This window comes from Piliocolobus tephrosceles, chromosome 14 (genome assembly GCF_002776525.5).
Source record: "Piliocolobus tephrosceles isolate RC106 chromosome 14, ASM277652v3, whole genome shotgun sequence".
NCBI lineage: Eukaryota > Metazoa > Chordata > Mammalia > Primates > Cercopithecidae > Piliocolobus > Piliocolobus tephrosceles.
Window position 1 is genome coordinate 47,810,052 of NC_045447.1, and position 11,629 is coordinate 47,821,680.

The following is an 11,629-nucleotide window of genomic DNA, read 5'->3' on the forward strand; positions in this document are numbered from 1 at the left end:
TTTTTTACAAATTGAAGATTTGTGGCAACCCTATATCCAGCAAGACTGTTGGTGCTATTTTTCCAACACTGTGTGCTTACTTCATATCTGTGTCACATTTTGATAATTCTCATAATATTTCAAACTTTTTCATTATCATATTTGCTGTAGTGATCTGTGTTCAGTGATCTTTAATGCTACCATTGTAATTATTTTAAGGGCACCATGAACTGTGCCTTTGTATTCCCTGAGACAGAACAATATTAAAATTAGGCTAATGAGTAACCTTACAATGGCCTCTAACTGTTCAAGTGAAAGGAAGAGTCTCATGTCTCTCACTTTAAATCAAAAGCTAGAAGTGATTAAGCTTAGTGAGGAAGGCATGTCAAAAGCCAAGGCAGGCTGAAAGCTATGCCTCTTGCACCACACAGCAAAGTTGTGAATGCAAATGAAACATTATTGAAAGATTTTTAAAGTGCTACTCCAATGAACACACGACTGATCAGAAAGCAAAACAGCCTTGTTGCTGATATGGAGAAAGTTTGAGTGGCTGGAATAGAAGATCAAGCCAGCCATAATGTTCCTTAAGCCAAAGCCTAATCTGGAGAAAGACTCTAACTCTCTTCAATTTAATGAGGCTGAGAGGGATGAGGAAGCTGCACAAGAAAAGTTTGAGGCTAACAGAGATTAGTTGATGAGTTGTCTCCAGAACATGAAAGTGCAAGATAAAGCAGCAAATGCTAATGTAGAAGCTGCAGCAAGTTATCCAGAAGATCTGGCTAAGATCATTGGTAAACGTGGCTTCACCAAAAAACAGATTTTCAATATAAACCAAACAGCCCTCTACTGGAAGAAGACACTCTCTAGAAATTTTACAGTTAGAGGGGAGAAGTCAATGTCTGACTTCAAAGCTTCAAAAAATAGGCTGATTCTCTTGTTAAGGTATAATGCAGCTGGTGACCTTAAGTAGATGCTTCAATGCTTATTTATCATTCTGAATATCCTAGGGCCCTTAATAATTATGGTAAATCTACTCTGCCTATACTATATAAATGGAACAACAAAACCTGGATCATAGTGTATCTGTTTATAGTATGGTTTATTGCATATTTTAATCCCACTGTTGATACCTACTGCTCAGAAAAAAGATTCTTTACGAAATGTTACTGCTCATTGATAATATACCGGTCCACTCAAGAGCTCCAATGGAGATGCACAGGAGATTAATGTTTTCATGCCTGCAAAAACGACATTCATTATGTAGTCTATGGATCAAGGAGAAATTTTGACTTTCAAATGTTATTATTTTAGAAATACATTTTGTAAGGCTAGGGCTGCCATAGTGATTCATCTGATGAATCTGGTCAAACTAAATGGAAAAGCTTCTGGAAAGGATTCACCATTCCAGGTGCCATTGAGAACATTCATAATCGAGGATAGGAGGTCAAAATATCAATATTAACATGAATTTGGAAGAAGTTAACTCCAATCTTTTTTTGTTTTTTTTGAGACGGAGTCTCGCTCTGTCGCCCAGGCTGGAGTGCAGTGGCCAGTTCTCAGCTCACTGCAAGCTCCGCCTCCCGGGTTTATGCCATTCTCTTGCCTCAGCCTCCGAGTAGCTGGGACTACAGGCACCCGCCACCTCGTCTGGCTAGTTTTTTGTATTTTTTAGTAGAGACAGGGTTTCACCGTGTTAGCCAGGATGGTCTCGATCTCCCGACCTCGTGATACGCCCGTCTCGGCCTCCCAAACTGCTGGGATTACAGGCTTGAGCCACCGCGCCCGGCCAACTCCAATCTTTATGGATGAGTTTGAGGGGTTCAAGACTTCATTGGGAGAAGTAACCACAGATGTGGAAATAGCAAGAGAACTAGAATGGTGGCCTAAAGACATGATTGAATTGCTGCAATCTCGTGGTCAAACTGTAATGGGTGAGGAGTTGCTTCTTACATATGAGCAAAGAAAGTGGTTTCTTGAGATGGAATCTATTCCTGGTGAAGATTCTGTGACCAATGTTGAAATAATGGCAAAGTATTTAGAACCTTACATAAACTTAGTTGATAAAGCAGTGGCAGGATTTGAGAGGATTGACTCCATTTTAAAAAGAAGTAAAAGAAGTTGTGCTGTAAGTAAAATGCAGTTAAACAGCATTGTATACCACAGATAAATCTTTCAAGAAAGGATGAGTCAATTGATGCCGCAAACTTCATAGTTGTCTTATTGCAAGAAATTGCCATAGCCTTCCCAACCTTCAGCAACCACCAGCCTGATCAGTTAGCAGGCATTAACCATGAGGCAAGACCCTCCACCAGCAAAAGGTTATGACTTGCTGGAGGCTCTGATGATCATTACCATTTTTCAGCAATAAAGTAATTTTAAATTAAGGTATACACATTGTTTTTTAAAGACATAATCCTATTGCACACTTAATAGACTACTACATAGTATAAACATAACTTTTATATACACTGCAAAATCAAAAAATTCATGTGACTTGCTTGGTTACAATATTTGTCTTACTGTGGTGGTCTGGAACCAAACCTGCAATATGCCTGAGGTATAGCTATATTTACACCACGGAAACTGGCAAACGCAATTTCCAAACTAGAGCTTTTTTCTTCCCCGGGAAAGGTGATTGTGAAATATTTAGCAACATATCACTGCAAACGATAATTCAGTCTCATATCTACTTTGGAAAGGAGGAGGTCTAATAGTGTATGAAATTTTCTAAACATAAGAATTCTGTTTAAAATATTCTGTGCAGCTACCAACAGCCATTGATTGCAAGGTTTCCTCCACTTAACTCTCTTGTCAAAGTATCTTGTGATGGCTGATAATGCAGAGTGAGATAGAACTGCAAATGTGCTTCAAGTTATAGTCAGAATTTACAGCCTTGTTTCCCCTCTATTGGACATTCTTCCAAGCAACTCTGTTTTCCCGGAAATACTGCAGACTGTTTATTTAAGGACAAAAGGGAACCATGTGGCTTTTTGAAGTGTCACTGTCAATCACTGGGCCATGACAATTTTGACCAAGTATGGCAGTGTTCTAGTATTAGGTCTCCAGGAATTATTCCCAGGAGGTGAGTAGTCTTCAAAGATAAAATGATGGTACAGATGGTCACACAGTGAATATGAGAGAGATATACCAAGAGAGACACGCCATCTCTACAAAAAAATAATAAGGAGAAGGCTGGGCATGGAGGCTCACGCCTGTAATCCCAGCACTTTGGGAGGCCGAGGTGAGTGGATCACCTGAGGTCGGGAGTTTGAGACCAGCCTGACCAACATGGAGAAACCCTGTCTCTACTAAAAATACAAAATTAGCTGGGCATGGTGGTACAAGCCTGTAATCCCAGCTATTTGGGAGGCTGAGGCAGGAGAATCACTTGAACCCGGGAGGCAGAGGTTGCAGTGAGCCAAGGTCACGCCATTGCACTCCAGCCCGGGCAACAAGAGCAAAACTCCATTTCAAAATAATAATAATAATTGTTATTATTATTATTATAGTAAGGAGAAACTAACTTGGCAAATTCAGAGATGGGAAACCTTGATATAAGAGTCTCTCAATTGGAAATGAAGGAAATTGGGCAGCATTTTCTTCTTCACTTCTCACCTTCTCCTCTAGGCACCAGGCAGACTCCTGGGATGTCAGGGAAGTCAGGAGAAAAAGTTTCAGTCTCGCCCAGGACAGATAGGACAGAAAGGTCATGTTGACAAGCCAGAGCTGAGGGGGCTGCCCCCAGTTAAGATCTTCTCAAGCACAAGCATTCCAGTCCTATTAGTCCTCCCTTGGACACAAAGAGTAGTGACCAGACTGGGGTCATGCTCAGCTTGGGGTAGCAGGGATGTTTGTGGTGCCCAGAAGCAGAGAAACAGCTCCAGGCTCCAAGTACAGTGTTTTGAAAAAGACTTTTTTTTGGCGAAGTGTCATGAAGCTCTCTCTCAGCTGCAAAGGACTCTTTATCAGTGACAGCAGTGACAGCAGTGCCTGCAGTGCCTGCAGTGATGGGTGCAGGGGATAGAACATTCAACCCAGCTGAAAGGTGTGCTAGGGCACCAGTGAGGAGCCCCAGTGAGTAACGGTCACTGCACCCCGTGGCCCATTAAAATAAAATAACAAATGTCTCTAATTATAAAAGTAATACACATTTTTGTAGAAAATTTAGGCAATATTGAGAAATATAAAGAAAAAATTTAAATGTTACTATTATCTTGCCACCACCTAAACATTTTTTTCTTTCAGTCATTTTTTTCTATGTGAGATCATACTGTATATTCTGTAGGCTATATTTTTCTTAACCTCATGTCACAAGTACTAATCTATATTATTATATTTGTAATTATGACCATTTAAAATAATTGTACAATATTCCATTATACATATGTATATGTGCCCACACACGTATCTTATCTATTATCTATCTATCTATCTATCTATCTATCTATCTATCTATCTAGCTATCTATCTATAATCTATCTAGCTATATATCATCTATCTATCATCTATCAATCTATCATCTATCATCTATCTAATTCATGATTAAAAAGGCTGGAGTCTGGGTGTAGTGGTGCACATCTGTAATTCTGACTATCGCTGAGAGGATTATTTGAACCTGAATTTGAGGTGAACCGGGGCAGGGCAACCTAGTGAGATCCTGGCTCTTAAAAAGAAGACTGTAATAAACATCAATATTTATGTGTATTTCTGATTATTTCCTTAAGTTAGATATCCAGCATAGAAATAAAATTACTAGGCACTTAAAGTCTGTTAATATGGCTTCCTAAAAAGACTTTCCAAATTATTATCTAGTTTCTTGTGTTGGGTGTGGTTTAATATTATGTTAAGCATGGGCTTTGAGTCCAGAAAGAAGTGGATTTAAGTTTTAACCCTGCCACTTCTGAGCTGTCTCATTTTGGTCCTCTAACCCTCATTTCCTCTTCTGCAGGGTGGGGACAGCAACACTTGCTTTGTAGGGCTATTGTATGGATTATGTGGAAGAATGTATGTAAAACTCTTAGCCTAGGAACTGGTCCACAGCAAGTGCACTGGACACCTCATGTACCATCACACATTCTTGTGGCAGCCTCACCTGCAGTGCAACATGGTATCACCTGTTCCATACAGGCCTGGCCTGCTTTGTACAGGTGCAACCTGACAGCTCCCTAACATTCTCACTTTCTTCACAGGGCTGTTCTGACACCTGTAGTGGGCACTCCTGTGTGTGCAACTCAGAAATGCAAGAGATCTAATATCTTTCTGGGCAGCCCATGACCAGTGGGGAAAGCAACCAATGGATGAACCCCGTCCCGTTTCTTTCCTGGATGGATGATTCTGAGAAGCGTCTCATAAGGTCCTGCCTTTCCCTGCTTTGCTAAGCTCCTTTCCTGTTCTGCATTCCTGCTCCCTCAGGTTCCATTCTCAAATAAGTCACCAGCATGTGAGCCTTTGTCTCAGGCTCTGCTTCTGAGGAACCCAGGCTGAAATAGGAAGCATCAATAAGTGTTCGTTTTTATGAACATTATTGCTGATCCTATAAATGTCCCTCATCTAGAATACTGCTGCAGGAAATTCAATCACCTACCAGCTATTTCTAGGGCTTCCTAGAATCCTGATTCCATCCTTGCAGGGGCACAGGCTTTGTTGTTTCTGCTCCTCCTCTTGCCCTCTCTATATTCTTTCCCTATGCTACTCCAGCCTTCCTGGTCTGCTTCTCCCAGAGCTATGAACACGCAGGCTTCCCCCAACCTACCCCTTTCTTTCCCCGGGCATGCTTAATCACAGAGATGCATATGGGAAACCCACGGGCACACTCCTGCTTCACCAAATGATATTTCCCTTTTCCTTGGAAAAAAGAATGAACAAATGGTGGTTGTTAAGTAAACATTACTAAAATCGGTGCCCTTTCCCAGAAGTATATCATGCATATTTTAATAAGGCAAGAGAACAAATAACAGTTTCTAGAGGCAAGGGAAACAGCTGATTTATTGTCCTCCTTTGAGAACATAGCTCAAGAGACTGGGTTTTGTTCTTGTTTTTGCATAAGTGATCTTAGATCCATCCTCTACATTTCTGCTGCTCTCCTGGGCCTTTGTTCTGACTTCATCATTTCCTGAGTGGCTGACTGGTACTGTGCTATAACCACTCTTTCCCTCTACACTTCCATCAGAGTTGCCCTCCTATACATAACTCATATGTGATTATTGCACTCTACTGCTTAGAACCTTTCAGTGGGTTCCACTGTCCAGAAAACAGTCTCGACATAGACCCAGAGTCCCTTATGATCAGCCCTTACATTTTCTCAGAGTATCTTTCTCCACTACTCTTCCTCACAGTGCACCGAAGCCAGCAGCTCTCAGCTTCAGCATCACCTGCCAACTTGTTAGAAATGCAGATTTGTGGGCCCACTTCAGACCTATTCAATATGAAACTCTGGGGATGAGGCCCAGTAATCTGTGCTTTGATAAACTCTCCAAGTGACTTTGACACATGCTAAATTTGAGGGCCACTCACCAAAGTGAAGCAAGTGCAGTGTACGCAGTTTGAAATGCCCTTAACCCCCGAATGCATCTGGAATTTCCTACTCATCCTTCGAAAGTCATTTCGATCATTACCTCTTTCATGAAGCCTTCTCTGCCTTCATCTAACAGTGTTTACCATTCCCTGCTTGGCATCTCTAGGACGCTTCCATTGTGAAGTGTAAAACACTGTTTTGCAATTCTTGCAAACTTACTTGTCCATCTCCCTCACTAGACTATGAGATGCTCGTGGGAAATACTCTCTAACAGCTTGTTTTAACTTTTTCTTTCCTGTTGGTCTCTCCCTGTCTTCATGCATGCTTGCATATGGCTTCCACAAAGGAGACTGCAGAATAGAATAGGGAACCACTGTTTAAAGTACATTGCCCTTTCCACCAATAGGGATCTCATTCTGGCTACCTTTTTTTTTTTTTCCTTTATATCCTTATTCAATAAGCTTTTATTGAATTTTAAGTTTTTTGTTATTTTTTAAACTTTAAACTTTCTTATTTTTATTTTTTATGGGTACATAGTAGATGTATATATTTACGGGGTACCCTGAGCTAGTTTGATACAAGCATACAATGTGCAATAATCACACCAGGGTAAATATTCATTATCTCAAGAATTTATTTCTTTGTGTTACAAACGATCCAGTTATAAGCTTAGTTATTTTTAAATGTACAATAAATTATTGTTTATTGTAGTCATCCTGTTGTGCTGTGAAATACTAGATCTTATTCATTCTAACTGCATTTTTGTACCCATTAACCATCCTCACTACGCCCCCTACCCTCCACCCGCTACCCTCCCAGCCTCTGGTAACCATCATTCTACTATCTACCTCCATGAGTTCAATTGTTTAATTTTTAGCTCCCACAAATGAGTGAGAACATGCAAAGTTTGTCTTTCTGTCCTGGCTGCCTCTTTTTGTCTGTCATCACAAGGTGCGTAACTGACTTTGCCCCAGGTATTAAGAAACAGATATGGTCACCTCTCAAAAAAGGGGGCCAGTTGTCAAAAGCAGGTCAGTTCCTGGCACTATCGATGAGTAATTCTCTGTTTGCTTTATTACCCTGACTCTCTTTTAAAAATGAATCAATTGAAGCTGTAGTTGATTATGCTTTTTTTTCAGTCTTAGACCTATAAAGACTTTTTACACAGTAAAAACTAAGCCACTTAAAGAAACCTTGAAGTTGTCTGTTTAGGGGCATTAGTCTGTGTTATCATCTAGGGACAAACCTGTGACTCTCTTCTGTCTGTGTTCTAAGAGTCAGTCTTGGGCTAGAGAGAACTCCGTTGTGAACTCAGAAGAGGAGGTGGGGGTCCCAGGAGAGTCAGGGCAGGTAGGGGAGAGAGGACCCTGATTTTATCCTTCTCTAATAATGACTCCATAGCTATACAGAGATTGGATAGTGCCTTTCAGTGTTGATAACCAGGAGGGAGATTTGCTGACTCTATCTGGAAAGGGAGCAGTTGTGAAGATATCCTGATTGACTAGTGGGCCATGTTCTATGATATTTCTTTCATCTAGGTATGCCCAGTGGCTAGGACAGTGCCTACTATGCAGTCAATTCTAAATACATGGTGGTTGAACTTTTTCAATGATAAATTCCAGGGTTTGTGGGCACTATACTACATAAAATCCTTTACCTTTTTCTTGCAGCTTGAACTGGGCCATAGACTTTTTTGAAAAGTCTCATTTTAAAAAGATAGAAGCAAGCAGCCCACAGCTGCATTAGTTTTTCTCTAGGCTACAAGCTCTCCTGTAAACCATTTGATGAAGCAGCAGATGGCAAAGTTAGAACCTTTGTATCTCTAAGACTTAATAGAAGCCATGATCAATTATGGGCTGTCTTGTAACCCAAATGGATGCTTTTATTGCGCTCCGATGGGCTCGTCACTTGTTCTGCCTCTTGATTAATTGTGACAAAAATCATTCTAATTACACATATTGAACAATAACTCTTTGGTCAATATCCTTTAGATAGAACTTGTGTAACTGAATACCCTCTTTTGAGTATCGCTTTAAGAGCTAAAGCGGAAGGGAAGAGATGGCTCCGACAAATTCAGGGCATTTTTGAATAAGCATGAATTGGATTATAATAGGCTGCGATGAGAGAGCTAGACTATGGTGGAATACTTTATATTCAGCGGAGCTCATCTGGGTCCTGGCAATCAGGAATTCTGGGACACAGATTTTCTTCAGTAAAACTCTTAATTTATGCCCATAATAGGCTGATTAAGGATGTGGCAGTGGAGTGATATGATTATCAGCTCAGTTTCTTCAGACTGAAGTTATAGATCCCATGAGCCACATATTCTGTTTCTGTGTGATGATGCCTGGATGTGGGCCCTGTGTATGTACAGTGAGTGAATGGATGCCTCTCTGGTGGAAGGTATCTGAGATTAATAGAAAAGCCTGCCTTTTGTCAGGCATTATAATCAGGAAGATGAAAGTTTCCTCTGTAATGCAGTTTTTGCTTCTACTTCCAGGATGTTGCAATTAACGGCCTGGACAGAGGATGGGGACATGAATAATGGTAGAGTCCAGCATTAGCACAACACTCCATTCATCACTGCTGAAGGGCAAATGCATAACCCTCAAAATGATCCTGGAAAGAGGAAAGGGAGAGGAATTGCAAGCTCCGTGGAACAGTGATTTACCATGCAGCACAGGATGTGAGCATCTCCAAAATAGAAGGGTCCACATTTTTTGAACTTTAACATATATAATGATATTTATAATGTAACTGTTATGGGCAGCTGATTTATCATACAATTGACATGTGGATATTTTCCAGGCAGGCATCTGATTTCCTGTATATGTGCCCCCTATTTATGCAGGGCCATCAGCAGGAACAACATTGAGTAGAAATCAGGCTCAGACTCATCATTCACAGCGAACCACTTTCCTTTTTTATTTCATGTACTCTGTACCCTCCTTTAATGGCAACATAATTGCATCATATCATTGGTTTGTAGAGTGGAGGCTGTGGATCTGATTTTTAGTTTCCCAATCAGTGCAGAATATTCAGAAGAATAGAGGGTTGGAGACCTCTAGTTCAGATCAAAATCAGTGTGAAGGGCTTGACTTTGTAAAGGGTAAAGAGAGTTCCATTTAAACTGAGTCTCCAGCTAGGGGCAGGGAGAGGAAAGAGGAGTTAGTCTCCCAGAAGAAACTAGCATAATCTTTCTGCCCTAATTAGGCATCCTTGGGCTTAGGGAATTACTAGGGGATATGGGAGTGTAATGCAGGAAAACCAAGGCAGAAGTCATGTCCTAGAGCCTGAATCAACCCATCAGGGCAGGGGGTAGAGCAAGGACAGAAAGGGGAGCTGTGCAAAGGGGTCTACCAGTGTGCCCAGGACGGATCCCAAGTCCATAAGCAATAGGATCAGCTCCAGGTACCACCTTCTTGAAATCTGAGGCTGCTGCTGTACTTCCTGCCCCTGCTACCTTGGGCCTGGGGCTGTAAATGTCATTAGATAGTCCACCTGGGAGGGTCTGGGGAAGGCAGAATCACAGAAACAAGGCAGGAACTGACAACTTGTGAAATTTTTCTTGGAAGGCTCTGTCATGGAATCATGTTTTAGATGTTTAGAAGGAAGGGCTGCTCTGACTGACTGACCATGGATCGGAGAAGAGGCCTGCGATGATCCACGCAGCCGGGTAGAGGAGAGGAATGGAAAATTGCAGAATGGATTCCCCAGCTGATTCAGCACTCGTACTACAGGGGTATGTTCACAGACCTGCAGGCTTTGCCTTTGTCTGTCTCCCTGCCTTTAGATGGGCTGGCACAGCTTTGCCCCCTTTCCTGGAGGCACAGTAGCCTGACTTCTGTCTTTTGCTGTCTTCTCTCTCCAACTCATTCATGAAATTGTATGAGATAATTTCCAAATAGGTGACTTTTTTGGCTTATTTGCCCAACTGATTTAATTATTGCCAGTTTATTCTTCTTGTTTTGGATTCCTTGAACTGAGAGGGTGAAAAAGGGAGTTTATTTAAGAAGATAAGGATAGGTTTTCAATTTAGTGGTATGACGCAGTCTGCTTTCTTAACTGTATTATGACCTATTTAGTGTTTGTTTTTCTCTTATTGTGGAAGTAACATATGCTGATTATAGAGATATAGAAAAAGATAAAAAGTACCCAATTCAATTGACCAATAATGTCCTCTCAGCAGTTTGGTGTATATCATGTATTTTTAAATAAACAGATTACTTTGTAAATACACTTTATATCTTATTGTTGTAACATTAAGAAAAATGTAGTTAAAAGGTGAGCAAGTGCAGAATGGCAGCACTTGGAAGGTAAGTCGGGGACGGGAAAAGCCTCAATTTCTGTTTCCACGAAGCACCCTGTTCCCTTTGTTGACTACTGAGATCCGGAAGCTACTATCTCCAGTGGAACTACAACCTTTTGTTTCTCTTGAGCTCTGCATTGTGTGGCTCAGCCCCGGTTGGAGCTGAGGCTTGGAATAAAGCCACAGTGAGCTGGGTCACACATGCTGTTTCTTAGACGTCCCCCCATGGTACCTTGTTTGGAGAGAATTATAACTGAAAGGGAAACAAATTCCCTCTGGCAAGAAACTTGGCTTAGAGATGCTCATTTGGAGAAGCTTTTTTTTTTTTTTTTTTTTTTGGTTTGCTGTTTAAATAAAGCCACTGCTATAAATCAATGTTTGTGAATATTAGAGAAGACCAAGTAAATAAACAAAATTCTACGTATTTATTGTAAACAGAAACACCCTGAGGTTCTCCAGGGGAAGAGAGAGTGAGACAAAGCTCATCATTTCTTGCATACAGAAAATTAACTGTTTCGTTAGTTTAGATACAAACGTATTTTTCCTTAAAGTTAGTTATCAGGAAAATATTTCCAAGTTTGTGCCTCTTATTAGTTGTATGAAGTATCAAAAATATTAAGTACAAATAACAGCATTAGGATTTGTTCTCACCTCAACCCCATCATCTGAATAAAACCACTGAAAAAGAGAAAAACAGTTCCTGACATAAGGAAACCGGCTTGATATTTACATCTAGTTCATAGTGTTTGCCTGTTGGACACAAATGATCTCATAGAACATCAACAACCGACCAGGGCACTCTGACTGTAATGGAGTGAGAGAAAAAA